Source organism: Symphalangus syndactylus, chromosome 19 (genome assembly GCF_028878055.3).
Source record: "Symphalangus syndactylus isolate Jambi chromosome 19, NHGRI_mSymSyn1-v2.1_pri, whole genome shotgun sequence".
Classification (NCBI taxonomy): Eukaryota; Metazoa; Chordata; class Mammalia; order Primates; family Hylobatidae; genus Symphalangus; species Symphalangus syndactylus.
This window is the reverse complement of record NC_072434.2, coordinates 38,198,533-38,221,041: the sequence shown is the minus strand read 5'-3', so window position 1 is coordinate 38,221,041 and position 22,509 is coordinate 38,198,533. Positions and strand designations below refer to the sequence as shown.

The 22,509-nt window shown below is 40.9% G+C and overlaps 1 protein-coding gene across 1 annotated transcript in view; it reads left to right on the top strand.

Annotated features, from left to right (window-relative positions):
- The window catches only part of C19H1orf21 (chromosome 19 C1orf21 homolog), a 262,347-nt gene that overhangs the window by 97,742 nt on the left and 142,096 nt on the right, over positions 1 to 22,509 (top strand). The gene's annotated exons all lie outside the window — the stretch shown is intronic.

Sequence of the window (22,509 nt, the reverse complement as noted above, 5' to 3'; positions counted from 1 at the left end):
AAAGAACCAGCAGAATTCAAATTGGTGCGTGGGACAGTGGCCATGGGGTGTCCTGGTAGAGGAGAACTGTAGGACTAAAAACAGAAGTCCAAAAGGGGAGTGAGTGAGGATTTATAAATGAGGGAGTGAGGTGTTTTTTTTAAAGTGTAATAGAGAGTGAATTATACATTTTCAGATTTAAAATAAAAATACAATGAATCTAATCATCATCTTTTAACCTCTCTCTGTTGACTCAGAATGACTTTAGGATATCTAGTGCAAAGGCCACAAATTGGCAACCCATGGCCACATCTGGTCTGCAAATACATTTTTTTGCCCCTTCCCCAAAGAATTTTAAAATAAAAAGCAAGGCAGCCTTTAAAAATCAGGATATTTCACATAAAACCCCAAATTTCTTCAAAAGAGCTGGCAACAATAGGTCTTCATTCCTTGAGATAACAGTCGGGGTGGGGTAGCAATTGCCCCTGCAGCCAGGCTGTGGCCTCCAGTGAGCTACTAATGCTTCCCTGGTACATGCACACCGAGTTGTTTCCTCATTGACATTACCTGGCCACTTACAGGCTTTTATGTTTGCCTGATCTTGAGATTGGCCCTTAGATGATTATTGTGAAGTATGGATATATAAACAAAATTTCAATTAGTAGCAGGCAGATGAAGCAATTTTTGTGGAATTATTTTAACAATAATACCTACTACTTGACATTTGCATGATGCTTTCATTTATAAAAACACTTCTTCAACTCTTAATCAGTAAGGGACATCATAGAAATATGTTGTAGAACCTCATTGAGATAATGTAAATAACTGTAGCTGCATCATTCAGTCACTGTCAAATAATTCTACTACTTTTAAAATCTCTAGCTTTTGGTTCATTGTAATGATTGTTTTAGTCTCCTGGTGAAGAATTGGGAATGGTACGAAAGAGCTAAGGCTCAGTTAAAAGTGGACCCGTGTGTTTGGGAAGGAAAACTTTGTTTCATTTTGTTCCAAGGAGATGCATTAATTGCCTGGAACAAATTTGCTTCTACTGGTAACTACCTATAGCATTGAGAACTGTGGAGAAGAGTAACATATATGAACATCTTAATAAAACTACAGTCCAGATCTTTGAAACCACAGTTTTTAGGGAAAGAGTTGATTGGAACTAGAGTCATTACTGTCATCCTCAAATGCTTAACTTTTAAGAGAAAATAATCTAACATCAGGGATTTGTTTAACTTCTACCTGATGTCCTGTATCATTATCATTTTTGTAATAGAGCTACCATTTATGGAGCCACCACCATATGTCAAACATCGTGAGGCATTTACATTCATCTTTATGTTGAATTTTCACAACAATCTTGTGAAATATGTGCTATGCAAATTTTACATACTTGGAAACTGAACACAGAGAGACGGACTTGTCCAAGGTTACCCAGCTACGAATGCTAGAATCCAGATTGCTCAGACTCCAAAGTCCACCTTTCTTTGTCCATGTTGTTTCCTGATGCCCTGCAGCCTCCCATAGGTCTTTTTTTTTTTTTTTTTTTTTTTTGAGGCAGTCTTGCTCTGTGGCCTAGGCTGGAGTGCAGTGGTGCGATGATCCTCTTGACTCAGCTCCCTGAGTAGCTTTGGGACTACAGGCATGTGCCCTCACACCTGGCTAATTTTTAAATTTTTAATAGAGATAGGGTTTTGCCATGTTTCCCAGGCTGATCTAAAACTCCTGGACTCAAGCAATCTGCCCCACCGTGGCCTCCCAAAGGGCGGGGATTACAGGCATGAACCACCACACCCGGCCCTCATTCTTTAATGCACAAAAGTATTGATTGGTCTGTATCCTATGTATAAGGCCTTTTGCTAAATGCCATGGAGATTACAGAGGTAAATAATCCATAAACCTTGCCGTCTAGGACTTTGTAAGAAGATAAGGAAGTGTTACGAGGCAGAATAAGCCAAATGCCCTAAGAGGAACAGATGTACCTTACGATAACAGTCAGGGGATAGATGCTCTGCCTTAAACCGCAGAATCAGAGCAGATTTCTTACAGAGATGACGTCCAAACCTGGCCTTAAAGGACTGAAAGAAACAAAACCTGTCTCAATCTAAACTGGAAAAGGAACAGCTAGGTAATGTAAGACTTATTCAAGAATAATAAATATTCTAATTTATGGAACTAGTGAATGGAACATAAACTATAAATGGGACAGAATTGGCTAGAAAACTAAGTTAGGGTTAAATTATGGAGAACTTCAAATACCAAATGACAGTCTTTAAAAAGATAACCTTAGATTGTCAGAGCAAGATTTGGTGATATTCAATATGTTGTGCTTACATTCTGCTTGGCAATGAGACCACTTAACCATCCCTTCACAATTTGTATAGCCAGGAAGACTCTATTCTTCTAAAGCACCGTATGTATTTTGCAGATGTTAGCATCTGATAAAGGAGCTTTGTGTTAGTCAACTATTGCTGCATAGACTGTAACAAACTCAGGTTCAGTCACTCACCACTTGCAGAGTCTAATTCACAAGAGCGAGGTCTGGCATAAAGAAAGTGACTTTATTCTACAGCTTAGCTTGGGGGAAGAGGTACAGGCTCCTGCCTTTAAGGGTACTGTTTTGCTTTTGGGGCAGAAAGCATGGACTTTTAAAGGGAGACTTGGCATGAATGGCATTCAGGGGAGGGAGTGAGCAGGTGGGGGTCTGCGTGACTTGCTTTGGTGCTTAATCTACTGGTGGTCGAGCTGGCGTCACCGCAAGCAGAGCTAGGTTGTATAGTGGCCTTTGTCTCAAGATACTCTCCGGGTGGGAGAGCCTTCCATCAGGGACATACTTTAGGTTGCAAATTGACTGTTGTCTCTTAAGGCAATCTCCTTGTGGGAGAGAGTTTCTGCTCTGGAGCTTCAAAGTAAGCACATAGTTAGATAAGCTTCCAGTGTAGTGAGTGTCTGGTGAAGGGAAGGTAAAGGTTATGATTGCATTTCTGAAGAGCTAGGTAGGAAATGGGGACAGAGGAAAAGAAGGAAAGAGAAAAGAAGAAATAATTTAAAAAAACTGTCTTAGAAAAATGGGGATACTTGGTTGTAAGATAACTTGAAGCTCTCAGTCGCATTCCACAGTAACTGTTTCTTTCTTGATTATGAATTGGTGGGTCAGCTGTGGTGACACTTCTCTATGTATCTCTCATCTTTCTCCAGGGACCAGCAAGCCAGTGGGAGCATGATCTCCTTTCACAGAAGGGCGAGCGTGCAAGCGATACGTATGGTGCCTCTTAAGCTTGGACTTAGAGCTGGCACACTGTCACTCATACCCACATGTCACTAGCCAAAGCAGGTCACATGAGTGAGCCCAAAGTTAGGCAAAAAAGTACACTCTGACCACAGTGCATTTACAGCAAGGGTATAGGTGCAGGGAGGGTCAAGAATTGGGGCTAAAAATCAGTTTACCCCAAGCCCACCTGGTCATTGCTGTCTCTGTGCCTCTATGTAGTTCATGCCATAAAGTGTCAGTTAAGGCCTCTGCTAAATTTTCTTCATCCTCCCAACACCCACATTGAAATTTTATTTACTCCAGCATTCTATCATCTTGTTAATCTCTCTAACATAAATATTAGCAAGTTTGTGGGATTGTGTTAAATAAAGCAGGAATACAATGGGGAGAGAACTTCACCAATCAAGGGAGATACTTTTTCTAGCCCCGTAGGGCTCTGGGGGAAGAATTACCAGAATCCAATGTCAAGACAATTCTAGTACCCTAGATATTACTGAATATCACATTTTAAATATGACGAGTTAAGGTCTTGTCTGTGTTTCTTCACTTAAATTAATTCGCAAGGAGAAGTTTTCAAAATCCCGCAATGATCACAGATGGTGGCAGATAAGGGATAGTGATAGGCCCACTTTTTAACCATTTGTAACCCATTGTTTCTGTGGTCTCTTACTGTATAACAAATACCCCAAACATAGTACCTTGAAACATAACCAGCTTATTATTTCTCACGATTCTGTGGGATGGCTGGAGTTCATCTGCTGTTCTCTCCCGGGCTCAGTCATGCAGCTGCATACAGCTGGGATCTCAGCTGAACTCAACTATCCCAGATGGATTTGGGCTTCTGTCCACAAGGCCACCCTTTCCAGCTGGGTAGCCGAACTTTTCAGCCCGGCTTCCGAGAGAAGAAGTGGAAGCTGCCAGGCCTCTTAGGACCTGAGCTTGAAAGTTCAAGAATGCTACCTTTGCTGCTTTCTGTTGATCAAAGCAAGTCATAAGACCAGCCTAGAGTTGAGGGAGTAGAGTCTCTCCACCTCTTGAGTATGTGCCCATCGAAAGGGGAGGAATTGTTGGGAGCCATCTTTGGAGACCAACGCCCATTGCAAGAGGAAATTATGATTCCATGACTGGGATATATTTCAACCTGGACAATTATATTATGCTTTCTAAAACACCCCTCTATTTTTCACCGAATAAAGTGGCCTTATTTATGCTTTAAAAGCTAAACATTTAAAAATGTTTTAAAATGTTATTACCACATGTTGTTGAAGATGTGACAATGTCTGGGAAGGGTGGCATATTTGGGGATGGCTCTGAAGTATGTGTCTCTGAGTGTGTGTACACACACATTTGATCCTTCTCCTACAGGTGTTAATTTAATTTCAAAGCTTCTGAAGACATGCTCAGGAGCTTTGATACCCAGTGTGTTTATACAAATGGTAATTTCCATTTTTTTGAAGCAGTTTGGGCTCCATGATGTCTTGGTTATTTAGGAGCTCCACCACAACAAATGTGTGTGACAGAATTTCTGTAGCATGTTCCACCATGCAGAATTAAATGCTAAATGGGCATCCTGATTCCTAGATTTCAGAAAATTTAGGAGATCATTGACAAGGAACTTCATCAGTGGTATTTACTTACATATTTTCTTTCACTTTAAGTGTTGAAGCATAAAAAGTTTCAGATCTAAAGTTCTGCCTGACACACTGTGGCCCTTTCAGAAGTCAGATCCACTTCAGAAGGTTTCATCTTCAGATTGGAATTTTCCTTCTCTCAGTTGTCAGGGCAGATGTGAATAGTGGTCAGCAGATCTGCTGAGGTCGTTCAGAGGACAGCTGAGCAGATTGCCAAGACCAGCTTGAAAAAAGTAAGTGACCAACAGGTTCAAGTTATCATGAACTGGTTAAGCAAGTTCTAGAAAGCCAAGTGCTTATTGGATTTCTTTCAACAGTCATTCTCTTAGACAACTTAAGCGGGTGCATAGAACACATTTAGGCCTTATTAGGGAAATTAATACGTCAGGCTTGAGATCATGATCTCTCCTGCAGCCCTGCCCCCAAGTGGGGAGAAACTCTTACAGTTATATTGACTTTCTTTTTTGCGCTTTTTCTGTTTCCACTGTTTCAATAATGTAGTCTTTAAACTTGAGTCACTTTTGGCTTTTGCAGTTAGTTTCCAGATCCTATAAATCTCACCCTCTCCTAGCATTGCTTTTCTTACCACCACTGTAGTTTAGGCTGTGACAGCCCATCACCCCAAGAACTGCAGTGTTCTCAAGAGGAATCTCCTGTTAACCTCCTTTATTGCTTGTTTGTTCCTTTGCTTGTTTTTGTCTGTTTTTACTTCTTCATTTTTTGGCACCACTATCAGATCAGCTTTTTAAAGTACTCCTCTGTTGGTATTAAATCTTCTCTAGAATTTTCTGTTTGTGCCTAGTTCTTAGCCAATAAGTCCCAAATCCTTAGTTAACATCCAAGACACCGGAAGGTGGCTCATATCCACCTTTGCTGCCTTTGTGTGTGTGTGTGTGTGTGTGTGTGTGTGTGTGTGTGTGTGTGTGTGTTTTGAGATGGAGTCTCACTCTGTCGCCCAGGCTGGAGTGCAGTGGTGTGATCTCAGCTCACTGCAACCTCCATCTCCTGGCTTCAAGCAATAATTCTCTTGCCTCGGCCTCCCAAGTAGCTGGGATGACAGGCACCCACCACCGCGCCTGGCTAATTTTTATATTTTTTTTACGTAAAGACAGGGTTTCACCATTTTGGCCAGGCTGGTCTTGAACTCCTAACCTCAGGCGATCCACCCGCCTTGGCTTCCCAAAGTGCTAGGATTACAGGCGCAGCCTTGTTTTATACTCTGTTCCTTCATGATCGCCTTCTTCAGTCAACTGAGCAAGGCAGCCTTGTGAACTTATCCTTCACCTTTGCTGCTCTAGGCCCTCCAGTACATGGTGACCTCTGCTTGGCATGGGCCCCTTTTCTCGACTTCATGTCTTTAAATCCTGCTCGTTTTCCAAATGTAAACTTCTATACAGAGCTTCCTGTAATACCTTCAGAAGGTATCTCTTTCCTGCCATCCCAGAATACTTTTTATTTATTTGATTTATTTGTTTATATGTCTAATCTCTCTTATGAGCTGGTTAGCTCCCCGAAGGCAGGAACTGCATGGTCTTGAGAGGACAGAGGGCTCCCAGATGGCCAAGGAGCTGGAAGCAGAGAGATTGTTCAGGAATCAGGTTGGGCCCTGACTAAACCAGCCCTCCCATATAACTAAGGTGGCCCGCACTGCTGCCGAGTTTGGTTTCAGCCTGATGTTTATAAACATCCCTTTAAATGGAGGCGCTTAGATTATTGCAGTAAATTCTTCTGGAATGATGGTGTGAGACTGAGCAACAGCGAGCAAGAATTTGGCTGCTTTCTTTCACTTGGACTTTGTATTGCTATGTGGCTTCAGTTAAGTTCTGATCCTTCGGTATACCTAAATGAGAGCATATAACAGGTGTATGTGGCTCTGTGTGTGTGTGTGTGTGTGTGTGTGTATGTGTGTGTGTGATGGTGTTATACCAATCTATTACTCATCTAAAATGCTGTGAGACCTATTTCACAAGGTTATGGTGAAAATTAAATGAGAAAATACATCAGATTTATTCAGAAATTAAAAGCACTTGGAGGCAAAGTCATAATTCACTGTTTATGTCTCATAATTTTTGATTGCATTCAGTGAAGATGGATTAAAGATACCTGTGTTTGTGGACAGTAACAGAGAATAGTGTTTGTCAGTGCAGTCCTGCACAGTACCCATGAGCCACATGTGGCTATTGAGCATGAGAAACGTGACTAGTCCTGATTGAGATGTGCTATCAGTGTAAAATGCGCTTTTAAGTTTCATATTAAATGAATATTTAATATGGAAAAAGAATATAAAATAGCTCATTAATAATTTTGATTACATGTTAAATGATATATTTTAGATCTATCAGGTTAAATAAAATATATGAAGATGAATTTCACCTGCTGCTTTTTATCTAATGTGGCTACCAGAAACATTAAAAGTACACACATAACTCACATATTTCTATTGCACAGTGCTGATTTATGTGACTGAGAGGTAGCAGTGGTAGTGTGAGAATTTCCTTCTCTTTCAAGTTTTAGTTCTTATTGGATCTAAGAGAAAAGGAGTTTGATGGAGGCAGTGGCCCTCATTTTCTGCTTGGAATCTTTATGCGTTAAGTGAGCACTAGGTGTGTACAATATGTTAGTTTTATTTCCTTTTAGGTGGTTCCTGGGCCATGCTGATGGTGCTCACTTCAGTAGGAAAAATGAAACATGCGTGTATGTGAGCATGGAATGGAGTAGTTGTGAATTCTGTCTTACCAGCTGGGGTTTGATTCCGGCGTCACCACTGCCTGTGCTGTCTTGGATAGATAACTTAGCTGTATTTGTTTCCAAATCTATAATATGGAGGTAATGATGGTATCCACCATTTGGAGTTCTGAGGAGGAGCACATAGTTAATAAGGAGAGTGTCCAGAACAAGGCCAGTGCACAATTAGCATGGAAGCACTTGTTATAAATAGTAGATGGGCCTGAGTAGACCGGCCCCACCTCTTCACTGTCCTCCCCTCGGCCAGCACAAAATAGATACCATGCTAGATGCTGCCTTGATGCCAAGTTTGGTCTAGCTGAGGTAAAGCCAGCAAAAATTTCTACTTGGAAACGTTTTCTATGACAGAAAGTTAAGAAATGCTCTATACTTTCTATATTAAAAAAATACCCAAGTGCTACTTTTCCTTCCCTTGCCAGCTGGTATCATGAGCCTGTTCTTTTAAAGTTAGAGAGATAAGTGGAAAATAAGACCATTTGTCACTCCCTGCTGCCAGGCAGCTGGGTTGCAAGATGAGGGAGCACCTGAGTTTTCAGAGACCGTTGGCAGGGACACGCTGGCAGGGCCCTCCGAGTCCCTTTGGTTTTCTCAATTACTCCTTTGCCCCTTCAAGTGCTTGTATTGTCTGTAGCAGTGAAGACCTGCTGGGTGCTTCCTGGCCCTCTGGCACCATTCAGTGAAAGGTGAGAGGACTGGAGCTGCAGGCAAGGCCTGCTTGGGGATGAGGGAAGTTCTCAAAACGTGCCTTAGTGACAAGAGAGGAAGTCAAAGGTTTCTTTACCTGTTTCACTTCCCCTTGGAGTTATTTTCTCCTGAGTGACACTACAGAATTCAGACATTCAAAACAATGGCTTCTTCCTGGACTCCTGGCTGGTGTGACTGAAGGGACCTGCCTTGCTATGAGCACCTCTCTAGGCAGCCCCTACCTGGCCCCTGGGCCTCATTAGGCCCTGGCTCTCCTCCGTAGAGACTAGTACAGCTCCTGCCTTCTGCACCTGGAACTTTACATGTGACTGGTTATTTTGCCCATGAACCGTTACAACTTGGATTTGTGCTTTACAGTGTATGAGGCTTTTTCAAATGTAATTATTATCATGATTATCCCTACTTGATAGAAGGGGAAACTGAAGTTAAGAACTACCCCAGGAAACTGAAGTTAAGAACTACCCCAGTTCACTTAAGAAGTGGGACAGTGGCTACAATGGCAGATGCTGACTCGACTAAGGGAGATTCCTCCTTGGGAATAAGACATTGACATTAAGTCCAAACCAACCTTTGCTCAGAAGTCTTTGAGAGGTCATTGTTAACTGGCCGCTTGAGGTCAGACTCAGTTTTTAAATGAGGATGTCTGGAGATTCTAATATGGTCATTAGGGCTATTTTCCGTGGAACTGAAATACAATGTTATGTAAGCACACAGACCGAAAATCTGGCAGATTGGTTTCAGATCCTGGCTCGGCTACTCACTGACATGTAGTCTTGGCAAATTGCTGAGGCTCTTTTTGCCTGGGTTTTCCCATCTGTGTAGTGTGGGGAGTAAAACTAGTACTTGCCTGCCTTCATAGGGCTGTTGTGAGACTAAAATGTATTAATATTTGTAAATCTTAGCATAGTACTTGGCACATGATAAGCACTGAGTTAGTATACTCATCATCATATTAGCAGCCTGAAGTTGCACAGACCTCTGACCTATGCAGTTTGCATTTCTGAAAATGGTTGCTTGGTTTCCCCTGATTACGCTGGAGGAGAATGCATCATCAGTTTATTTGTAGATGTATAATTCTCTAAACTTAAAAGATGATCAATTATCCATGTAATACTTTTTCTTCTAGATTTTAAGGTATGTGTGTTCCTATGGTTTGTTCTTTCTCTGTTTTGACCTAGACCAGTTTCTGTGCTGTGTAAGATGTATACGTGAATATTTGTCTTTTAAATGAAAAGACCAAAGGACACGATTCAGGAATGATGAATATAATATTATGCCTCATTTCTTTCAAAGTGTAGTTTAAAAGAAATCCCACCATAGAGGTTAGCAAATACATTTTTCGCTTATCAACCATAAATCTATATTTGAGTGTGTGTGTCTTGTTTATCATGCAGAGTGAGATGTTGGTAGAAGTAAGGAGTAAAGCACCATGAGAGGACTAGACGCAGCAGACACAGATGATGCCCCAGCAATTGTAATGGGATAAACGCATCCATAAGCAGCTGAAATAAAAAGATATACCAATTAATTGGGCACCATTTCAATTCACATTTTATTCTTTGAAGATATTCTGTTATTTGTGATTATAATGTTAAAAATGAAATCCCCCAATTTATCTCTTCATATTAGAATTTTTCAGATTAATCTAAAAATTTAACTGTCAAATAAGAAACTGTAGGCTGGGCGCAGTGGCTCACGCCTATAATCCCAGCACTTTGGGAGGCTGAGGCGAGCAGGTTGCCTGAGCTCAGGAGTTCGCAGCCAGCCTGGGCAACACGGTGAAATCCCGTCTCTACTAAAATACAAAAAATTAGCTGGATGTGGCAGCGTGCGCCTGTAGTCCCAGCTACTTGGGAGGCTGAGGCAGGAGAATTGCTTGAACCCAGAAGGCGGACGTTGCAGTGAGCCGAGATCGTGCCACTGCACTCCAGCCTGGGCGACAGAGTGAGACTCTGTCTCAAGAAAAAAATAGAAAGAAAGAAACTGTAAAAGTACTACAAAAAATCAAAAACTACAAGTGAGTATTTTTATAATCTTAGGTTGCAAAATGTCTTTCTCATAATGCTACAAAACCCAATACCAAAAGAAAAAGTTCGTGATAAACTGTGATTATACAAAATCTAAAATTTTGCATAGCAAAAAATAAACCACCATAAACTAAGTCAAAAGACAAACGTCAAACTGCGAATAATATTTGCAATACAACTAAAGTTAATATGACTAATAGAAAAAGACCCTTCAAAATCTGTAAGGAAAGAACTAACATACCAATTGAAAAATGGACAAAGTTCATGGCCAGGCAATTTAAAAGAGAAAAAATATAAAGGAACAAAAAAGTACAGAAAGATATTCTACTTCTCAGTGATAAAATAAACCACAAAAACAAACCAGCAAAAAGACCCAAAGCAAAACAAAACATTTTTTACCCTTCAGATTGGGCAGGAACAGGTGGCATCTGTCTCATGCTATAATGGGGAATGTCAACGCAGAACAATTTTTCTGGGGCACAAAATAGTAACATATTTCGAAAATGTAAAAGAGCATGCCCTTTGCCCTAGGAGACCCACTGCTAGGAATTTATCTTAGGAACATAATTGGACAAGTGTGCAAACCTGTATGTTCAAGGGTCTTTCTCACTGATGAAACGTGCATGGAATAGAGCGATTAGAGATCAAGGTATTCTATACTTACTGATATGGCAAAAGGTTTGCGACAGATTATTAAGTGAAAGGAGTAAAGGAATTTTATGCAGCATATCTTGTTTGTAAATTTTACTTGTTTAAAATATATGTAAAATTCTGTGTGAGTGCATAAAAGAAGTGTTTGAAAGGCCATTCACCAAAACTTTTACGATGGCAGTCTCTTTATTGTGAAGTTTCAGGTGATTCTTAATTTCTTCTTTGTATTTTTCTGTGTGTCTTCAATCTTTTATGATTAACATTTATCATTCACTACAACTGTTTATTTTGATAAATATAATTCAAATGTTTCTATCTCCAGAAGGCCTTTAGTTGTGTTTTCAGGGCAATGGTGAAATCTATCCCAGAGGAGAAAGCACTGTCTATCACTGGAAATAGCCCCAGAGAAACAGGGATCTGACTGATAGAAATGTTAGCCCAGGCATACAGATGGAATGTGATGACTGGCACTTGGTTTCACTTAAAACCTAGCATTTCACTTCATCCTAAGAAGCACTTGTTGACTACCTTGCGTGAATTAGGTGCTGTGCTAGGCACTGAGGCTGTAAAGACGGGTTAAACCTGGTCCCTGCCTTTAAGGAACTGGTAGAGATGCAATAGATGGACATCTTGACAGAAAATGTCAGTACCATAGGATGATAAGGCAGAAGGTCTCTTTTTCCGAGGAGGAGGGGAAGACTTGTAAAGAGGATGATTAAAGCCTCAGCTGAGTCTTAAAATATGAATACCAGCCAAAGGAACTGAGACAGAGCAGGAGGTTTAGGCTGAGAGTCAGTGAGAACAAAGGCTTAGAGGTACACCGCACATACAATATGGCAGGGGAGACTGGGCAGCTTTAACCAACCGGTGGAGACATAACTTGAGAGAATCTCACATCAACGGCAGGAGTCTTAAGTATTTGAAAATTTTACTCTGGATTTTTTTTCAAGACACTTAAAAGCTCACATAGACAATATAAGAATAATGTTAGGGATTGGAAGTTAGCTGAAGATTTAGAAAACAGAAAATTTCATGCTAATTCCTTAAGCTGTCTAAGTGGTCAGCGTCACCTCAGGTTAGATTATTATGAACCCTGAGTAATAATGCCAGAACACAGCCTTGGGTAGATGAGACCGTTTACCAGGAAAGGTTAGTAATGATTATCTCTGGGTGGTGCTGATTACTAGTTAGTTTTTGTACTTCTTTTATATTTTCCAAATATTCTATATCCCTTTTTCTAAAGAAGTTTTTTTTTTTTTTTTTTAAATAAAGTATTTTATAACTATGTAGGTGGTGACGTTGAGAAAGAACTTGTGGAGCAAAGTATAGTGGCTAATCATACTAATTTAGGAACCAAACTGATAGGTTCCTCATTTGTAAAATTGGAACTTACCTCATAAGATGCTATGAGGATTAAATGAATTAATAAGTAATAAAACACTTAAAATAGTGCCTGGCACACAAAAAGTGCTATATAAATAATCAGTGAACTTTATTTAGAAAGTTCTCTGGATTATTCTCTCATAAACAGCACATTTTCATCTTTATGACAGTAAAGTTTAGCATAGTGCTTTTTTCATAAGAAGAATAAAAACTTCATTCAGAAAAAGGAAAACTTTTTCCTTAAAGTTCATTTACCTGCAGATATCATTAGTGTGTGTAGTACTTTCCTTCTTTTTTTTTTTTTTTTTTTTGAAACAGGTTCTCTCTCACTCTGGTTGCCCAGCCTGGAGTGCAATGGCACGATCCCAGCTCATTGTAGCCTCAACCTCCCAAGCTCAGGTGATTCTCCCACCTCAGCCTCCTAAATAGCTGGAACTACAGGTGTGCGCCACCATGCCCAGCTAATTTTTTGTATTTTTAGTAGAAACAGATTTTCACCATATTGCCCAGGCTATTCTCGAACTCCTGAGCTCAAGCAATCTGCCCACCTTGGCCTCCCAAAGTGCTGGGATTACAGGCATGAGCCACTGTGCCCGCCCCTTTTCCTTTGTCTTTAGCGGTAACCGTTATGGTTACTTATAGCAAAGTTCTGGGCCACAGGCTATGAATCATCAGTGACGGTGACCTTCAGGGCTTTGCTAACTCACATGACACTGGTTAAGTGGTTTGGTTTCATTTTGCCTGTTTTCAGCCCTGCACCCAAGAGGTTGCTTAAGCTATGAGAACAAAAGTAAAGATAGGAAATAACTATGATATAATTGCATATCTCAAGTTTATTTTTAGCTAACGGGCCTTGTCTTGCTCTTCATTCCGAGGCGTAAAGTCTCTTGGGAAGAGAATAAATCAGAGGCATGATGTAGAGCTTGACAAATGACTAATTTGAAATGGAGCCATCTTCATTCTTTGTAACTTTAATCTTGATTTCTCAGTTTTTCTCAAATTTTCTACTGTAAGCAAACCTTAACAGAAATAACTCCTCTTAGAGATCACAGTGAGCTATGTACTGTGTACGGTTTTATTAGAACAAGCACACAAACAAAAACAAGTGGCTGTAAAGCCCAGTGAGCCCAGTTTATAGAGAAGCCATTGACTTGCCTGCAGAACCGGGTTACATTTGGATTCTGCCACAGAGTAACCGTGCTACAGGGTGACCTCTGTGGGCTCTGGTTTCTGCGTCTTGGGAGTGAGTGTGTGGAACTGTGTGATTGCTATGGGAGTGTTGAGTGCTAATGTTCAAAGGTTCTATTTACCTGCTTCCCACACTATGGACAATTCACTCAACTGTGTGGTGTCAGTTTCTTTCCTGCAGTGGAACCATTGGCAAGATTATATATGATTATTGCTTTGTTGATTGCTCTCAGAAAAAAATGGTGGTGGTGATAGGGTTCAGCTATTAAAAGCTTTGTGGTCCAGAGTTGACCAAAGTGTTAATTGCATTGTGATATTTTTTCAATGAAAAATTAGAAAGAAGTATCACCAATATCTTCTGTAGCTTCAGAACATTACCATGAGCCTGAAGGTGAGAAAGCGTGAAGTGTGTGGAGTTGTATCTCTGCTTCCACCTTGGCTGGCTGGTTTGTAAATTTATCTTTCATCCAATGATGCTTGAATTGGTGGTGTGCAGCTGCTGCTGGTCAGTGAAGGATTCCATTTGTTGGCTTTCTGTTTAAAGGTTTGTGGTAGAAGTCAGGGTAGGGTAGATTTGTCCTGTTATTTGAAAGGGATAATGAAATGTCTAATAGAAGACAGTTATAAACAAAATCTAAGCCAAAAGGAGAACATTTAATTTCCCAGGTTGCTGATTTTCTCAAGAGCTACTGTACTAGGATCTGATCACTCTGAGAGTGTGGTTTTGTTTATTAACTTATATAGCTGTACTCTGTTGGTCCAGCCAGACTATAATAGGGCAAGAAGAAGTAAAAATTTACAGAAAGCCAGATTCTAAAGTATAATAAAGCAATAATATTTCTGTGGCTATAATATTAAGTATATATAAAATTCTCTAAAATATAACTCACAACACATGTTTAAACTATGAATAAAAATGGTCTTTGACAGTTTTTTAAAGGTTACATAATTAAAGTTTCTTGGATGGAATGGCCATAGCTGGGGAAGATGCCTGCTGGAGAGGACACAGGCCATGAGGAATACAATGTTTATAGTCAGCTTTCTTCATAGTAATAATCCGTGCTGGAAGCTATAATATAAATGGACATTTACATTTTATCTAAAAATAATTTTAAAAGTTTATGTGCATGGCTATAAGCATTGAAGGTAAAAGAGTAAGGGTGAAGTGAAAAATCATGATGTTAAAGTAGCATGTCTTTGAAGCTAATTAATTCCTTCAAATTGCAAAACAGTCACACGAGTACAAATCTTTATTTAGACTACGTTTGATTTTCATTTTGAAAACTACATTCAAGACAAGCTAAATTACATTTAAATTCCCTTCCAGCTATAGATATGCATGCCTCACTGTATAAATGTCACTGTTGATTTTGATCTATAACCAAAGAAGAAATTGTAAAATTATGTATGAAATAGGATTTTATTTTTAATGTGGCACCAAGTATTTTTGCATTTATTGTGTCGGCTGTTTAACGCAATATTTTTTCATTAATCTTTTAGTCTTCATTGCCTTCTGTCACTCAAGAGATGTCTTTTTATCTGAAAGTGTTTATAAGATCTTGAGTTTGGAGTGTAGCTTTCCTCCTTTGTTTCTTGCCTTGTTTCCCATGATGCAATTGTTAAACGGCCAGCATGTTAAAATGAAAGACAATGTGCTTTTAGCTCTGATGGAACTCTGAAAATTAAAGTTATTCATTCAAGAACTATTTGTTGAGCAAATACTATAAACTGAATTTTACTATGGAGTATAACATGTAATATGATAATGATTGCCCTCATTTGGCTCATATTCTAGCAGGTAATAAAGGTAATAAAAAGAGAGACAAACATATACTGTCAGGGAAAAATGTCATGAGAATACAAAAGGGGATGGAGAGTTGACAGGATGGCTATTTCAGAGTCATCTGTCAGAGAAGGTCTATCTGAGGAACTGACCTTTGAGCAAACCATGAGAATACCTGGGAACAGAATGTTTCAGGCAGAGGAACAACAGAGCCAAATTTCTGAGAGGGAGCTCGCTAGTGGATTCTAGGAAGAAGCCTGATGCCCTTGTGCCAGCAGGGTGATGGGTGACAAACTCACAGAGACAGTCCAGGGCCAGACTGTACTTCTCTGTACACTGGCTTCCGTTCTAAATGTAATAGAAGTCAGGGGAGCGTTTTGAGTGCAGGGGAGTGATGAGGTCTGACTTTGATTTTTTAATTTAAAGGATTATTTTGACTGCTACATAGGGGAATAGACTATAGGAAGAGAGTGAAGCAGTTGACCAGTTAGAGTCTTGCTCAGTAGTCCTAGCAAGAGATGGTGGTGGTCTGGCTTAGGGAGGTATGAATGGAGATAATGAGATATGGGCGGGCTTGGGATATTGGGGAATGATTAAATATGAGCTTCATTAGAGCATATCGTATCTGTGGTTTTCTCTGTTAAGGGCAGCAGTGGGAGGTGGAATTTTGTACCATTACAAGCTCCTCTTTAGTGGTGGCTTGCAGGAGGCTGAGTTTTTATGTTTTAGAGCAATGACCATGGTCTGAGGCTTAGCAACATGGAATGAAAAATGAAATTTGAAAATTGTGAAAGCAAAGATTTTCAAGATGGGGCTGTAAGGATTAATAGGGTCAAAATTCCACATAATGATTTTTGCTTTTGCTTTTTTTTTTTTTTACCTTCTTGAGGCAAATTTGTTTGATGCTAGCTGGGATAAAAAGAGCAGGATTAACAGTTACGTTCCTACTTCAGTTTCCAGGGCTCAGCTGTACTCAGGCACAGGGCATGACCCAGGTGAGGAGAAGTGCTGCAACTCTCTAGAACCTCCTGGGACTGTGGTTCGTCTGCTCAGCATGTCATCGTTACACAGTGACATCTCATTTCATTCAACCTGAGAGTGAAGGGGTTTCAGACATGGCTTGCTTGTTCATTTTTAGCAAGTTTCTTAAGGGCCAGGGTGCCTGAAGAGGCAAGTTTCTACTCTCGCCTCCCTTCCTGTAACAGCCACCTCCCTTTCACCTGGCTCTTCCCTTCCCCCTGCAACATAGACTCTCATCCCTACACTCTTTTGTTCCTCATGGAACTCTGAGCTCCAGTTTCTGATCTCCATGAGCTGCTCTGAGCTTTGATCCCTGTTCCCATCCTCTTCACTTGTACCCACCATCCCAGTTCAGTTTATCTTTCTTTTTACGTCTTCCCAGAATAGGAGCAGTGCTCTATGAGAAGAGAGAACCAATACACAAATGAAGCATAGATCTCTGTGAAGGTCCAATCAAGCCCCCAGATAATTTCCCGTTGTGAATTTCCTTTCCACTTTGCATTGTTACCTTTTAAAGAAAAAATTAATGTCAATACACTTACTCATCTTCCCTCTGTCCCCCTACTACCAGCATCACTGTCAAATAGCATCAGTATTCTCTGTAAAAGACACTGTTTTTGTTTATTACAAGATTTGGTGGGCCGGGTGTGGTGGCTCATGCCTGTAATTCCAGCACTTTGGGAGGCCAAGGCGGGTGGATCACGAGGTCAGGAGTTCAAGACCAGCCTGGCCAAGATGGTGAAACCCCATCTCTACTAAAAATACAAAAATTAGCCTGGCGTGGGGGCAGGTGACTGTAATCCCAGCTACTCGGGAGGCTGAGGCAGAGAATTGCTTGAACCCGGTAGGCAGAGGTTGCAGTGAGCCAAGATCGTGCCAGTGCACTCCAGCCTGGGTGACAGGGTGAGACTCCGTCTCAAAAAAAAAAAAAAAAAAAGTTACGGTGAATGTGTAAGCTTTCTGTTAGATACACTCACTTTTTTGTAGAAAGTTGGCTTTTGGAGGGTTTCTTTGCTTCTGCAGATTATAGGGAGAAGTTGACAGAAGATGAATCCTGGAAGATGAGATGTTAAAGGAGTGGCCCACTGGAAGGGGTGGAAAAGGGGGCAGGTAACCGGTTATTTACATTGGGTTTGGTAAGCCAAGGCCAGGTCTACCCACAGAGCATCCTGAAGGAGACACAAACAGATAATTTCTGGGCTCTCCTCAGTTAAAAGGAGACTGAAGTCTTAGTGCAGGAAGGAGTTCAAGGCCTAAAACCCAGACCTTACAGTGGGTAATGTGGCTTGCTCTGTAGGGAACAGTTGCCTCAAGTGGTGATATCAGCTGTTTCTGGAAACTGACATAGTGAGAGTATAAAAGACAGTAAACCTGCAATTCTTGCCCTACTGCTTTGGCAAATATTTCATTGTTTATGTGCTGCCAAGACCCCCGGATTTCGGGCACACCTCTGTCAGATCCAGTGGGAGCGGTGGAGAGTCACATTCACCCACTGGCTTGATCAGGTGAAAAGGTCTCTTTGCACCTTGTATGTGCTGCTTCAGTTGCAAACCAAATAAGAGGAATACTGGACCATGTCCAGGTCATACATTATACTTGAAAATTATTGAATTCTGGAATTTTACCTAACTCAGGCCTTCAAACACAAGCAGCATCTAAGAAGGGCTGAAAGAACACAGTAGAGAAGATGTGCTAAGGTGCTGTGGCTGTTCTGCACCCTGTATGAGCTATCCGCCCCAGTTTACCTTTGGGTGGTTTATACAGAATTATGTAGGCCTTTCATACTTTGCTATAGGTTAAAAATGTCTAACTTAAAAATCATTAAAAGTTCTAGAAATTACTGCAGTTCTTTTTTTCTCTTGCACATCTTTTTTGAGAAAGCAGAATATAACATTACCTTTAAGAACATTCAAGGTGTCTTACTCTATGTTTAAATAGGTTACAAATAGATGGAGCGTGAGGGTCCATGAGGACCACCTCTGCATCAGCTGTGTCCACAGGCTCTCAGTACAGAGCCTACCTTGCCTTGGTTGATTTTAATTTAATCGAACCGCTCCGAAACCTTCATGAATGAATCCTCATACCCTCTCCTCAAAAGATAAATATTCAGAACAGCTACCATCTTTTACAAACAAACTGAGCAGAATGTGTTGCTAAAATAGTCTTCTTCAAGCTTCCCAGGTTGTGGAAGTTAGTGTGTTCATATTTACCGTGCTGCCCACCATTAAGCTATCACGGAGCATGCGTTTTCCCCACTCACCCAGATATTATTCCTAAAGAGCTGTTCTTTGTTGCTGTCAGAATACACTTTAGTCTCTGAGGGGAAAATAAGTTGGTGATTTGTATCAACTGGAAATGATCTTTTGTTTTATGTGAATGAAGCTCTTGTGAGAAAAGGTACAGACAGTCAGAAGGAAAGGAGGAGAGGGATTGCCTGCTGCCTCCCCGCGTGCACACGTGTGAGTGGGTGCTCCCACCAGCTTTCAGGAGGCTTTCTTCACGAATATGAGCACTGATTTGGGGAGATCTGCAGTGGAAAGTCAAGTCATGAATATTTTTTATAAAGAGAGAAATGATGTAATTTTATCACAGAAGATATTTCAGATGTATTTTTCCATTTTAAAAATTCATTGGCAGTGCTCATACGAGAGAATTACTTGAGCTGAAAATGACTCTGTCCAGTTTCTTCCTATTTCGTTAATGATTTTGCAGCCACTGAATTCTTTCTAAATGTTGTATAACCCAGATAAAGTCAGGCCTCCTGGAAGCCAGCTTCAGCCCAGAGACATATGAAAAGAAGCACCAAATATCACTGAAAACCAGTTTAAATTTATACTGAATAATCTCATTCATAAACCACAGCACAACATTCTGAAGCCTACCCCTCCAAGAATCTATAGCTTTCTGCCACTCTGATGACTTTTCATCTGTCTCTCTTCTACCTCAAAAATCTCTCATCTCTCTCATTTTCTGCAAAACTTTCCCTCCTGCTCAGCCTACTCTGGGCTTTCTGCGCCTCGCTGTTATCTATTCTATGCCTCTCATTAGCTTTGCTCTTTCAGGTGTCAATCCAGACCGCCACAATTCTCCCACTAACCTCCTCACCCCTTCCCCAATCTGCATCACAAAAGCACACTAGCCCATCTGGCCAAATGTAGCTCTCCTCTGCCAGGTGGCTTGGGGGTGGGGGCCTGAGATGCTCAAAGGCTAATGCTTTTTTCTGTGATGGTTATTATCTGAGAATTTTTCATTCACCAAAATTCACTTAAGACAGAATCCAATTAAAGGAATTAAGTCAGATGCACATAAAGATCATTAAGATCTATTTCCTCCTTAAGACATGCATCCATGTGTGTATGTCTATGCATTCTCTCTCTCTCTGTCACCTTTGGCCAAATTGTTAAATGTTCAGAAGACAGTCACACAAATGAAGAAGAGTTTTTGGAATGGTCATATAATTTCCTAACTCTAACAGCCATCCTGCAAATCCATGACCGTCAGTCTCAATGGCAGTGAAGAAGTAACTACAGATGAGTGAGCAGAAATTTATTCCCAGCCCTGGAAAAACAACTTATGTTTTAGGTCCTCCTGATGATGGAGTTTCATTGATTTCATATACAAAGGAGGGCATGTAAGATATTATATTAGTATCTTTTCATATTTGCTGTTACTGCAATATAGTTTACCCTGAAAAAGAACATCACTGTTTGTGGAAATGATACATTTTGTGAAGTGCTGTAGTCCTGCAGGTTTTATAATGGATATCAGTATACAAAGAGAACTTTTCATTTTATCAGAAATTTACTTCACTACCCATTTGTGGGAAACACTAATAAGAGCATGGGCTCTGAATCAGACCACTGGGTTCAAGGCCTGGCCCAGTCCCACCACTCTGTAGATGTACAGCTAGATAACTGTGCCTTAGTTCCTTTTCTTTATGATGGAGACATTAATGGTTCCACTTCATAAAGTTGTTGTCAGCATTAAATGGGTTATATGTGAAACTTTCAGAACTAGATCCAGAACACTGAAAGGGCTCTGTAAATGGTAGCTCTCATTTCTCCTCCTCCTCCTCCTCTTCTGCCTCCTCCCCTTCTTCCTCCTCCCCCTCTTCTTCCTCCTCCCCTTCCTCCTTCTCTTCCCCTTTCTGCTCCTGTTCACTTTAGTGAAGGAAGAGATCCTTGATTTTATTACTTGGCCTTAATGCTAGGAATATATGTCTAAGTTCTAGTAGAATATCAGCAGGCCTTAAAATGAAGTTACTTTAAGACAAGTTGTAAAGACATTGCATTAATTACCATATACTGGAAAAAAAACTTCAGTTTTCTCCTTTTAGATGCAGTGGTGGTCAAATCATCATTTTAACGCAAGATTTCATAGCATTTCCTTTGGATATCACACGAATTCCTAACTTAAGTAGCACAGGGCTGGTATTCTCCCACTGATAAAGGCCCCAGAGATGTGACAAGAGAGGATATGGTAGTTTTTCTGATGTTATCCATGAAGGCTAGATGTACGTCTAACTTTTGCTCATCTCTCTGTGATTTACAAAGGATTATGATTTGGAAATGTGTCCACATTCTTTGTGATATACTTTATTCCTACATCATCTCCTGAAAAAATTACTTCTTGTGCTTTGTGGCAGGAAAAAAACACTGACTTGGTAGTTAAGAGCCTGTCTCTAGACTCAGACCAACCTGGATTTGAGCCCAGCACTACCCTGTGACTAACCAACCAAAGACAAATCTCTCCACAACTGTAAAAGAGAGTCATGATGCTGGCCTCGTAGGGTAGACAAGAGGATTAAGTCAAAGCAGGGGAGAGGATAGCTGACTAGGACAGCCTTTTATCGTGAGTGGTTACCAAGGATAACAGGAATCCTGCTAGGAATAGTTGAGAGGATTTAGCTGACCTGAGACTTCAAGAGTCCCAGCAGTTCTTCAGTGGGTGGAAAATGAGCAGTAGGAGAATCAGAGAAGGGCTCTTGAGAAATTAGATAAATGTCTCTCAGAACAACCATGCGTGTCTTCCCTTTCTGGAAGTGGCTCCGAATCCTTGGCCACTCATTCTGTTCCTTGATTGGGAATGATTACTGTACAGCACAGGTGTTAAGCCCCCTCCTGCTATAGAGAGCCTTGGTTTGCAGTGCACCTTCCTAAAAGAGTCCAGGCTGGATTTGGATCTGGTTGTATGTCTTTTGTCGGAGCTTGTCAGAAGATGAATGTTCCAGGGCCCTTAATGACTGGATAATAGTTCCTTGGTCACTGAATAATGAACCCCAGATGAATGAAGGAAATGTGTTGTCTGGCCTCAGGAATGATTAAATGATTCAGGAATGGGGACTGCAGGTCCTGGACCTCTTAATTATTAAAGGAATTATTAAAGGTGCTGTCGTGACAGAAGCTTTATCATTTTGATCCTTCTTATGGAACCTCTGAACCCTAAGGTCACCCTTTGCTCTTTGCAGCGGAAGGCGCCTTTCATCTTGTGCTCTCAAAAACACGGGCAAGACCCTAGGATGGCTAAGAGACTGTATCATCCTGTGCATATGCATCTCAACTCATTCAGTTTACCCAGAAAGGTCTATACTCAATCTTCACGGCACACAGCTGGGAAGTCACAAAGCCAGGTGCAGAAGAGAAAGGCCTTTTGAAGCCAGTGCTGTGTTCATTGTAATTCACTGGTGTGCTGTTTCAGTGACAGTTGAAGGAGAAGGAGCTGGTATCATGATTCAGTGGCATTCTCTTTTTCCCCTAGGATAAGTCATGACTGCTCCTCATTCTGAGGACAGTGATGCCTCCCGGTCTTCAGGCGAAGGCATGTCTGTTGGAGGAGGCAAGAAACAAGGCCCTGGGATATGTTGCATCTTAAGCCTCATACCCCCAGCCCCCCGGCAGCTCACCCTTCTTCCCTCTTGAGACTTGCTGTGGCTTCTCTGGCTCCTTCCTAGTCTTCCCCATGTGTTCTTCCTCAACTGCCTCAACAGACTGGTCCATCTCAGGATGTATTAATCAATTCCACCTTTGCGTTTTTTCAGAGAGAGTCAGAAAGCCCTGGATTAAGCTGGTTAGGAGTCTCCCCAGAGGAGATGCTTGAGGACAGGCCAGAGGAAAGAGGCTTAGC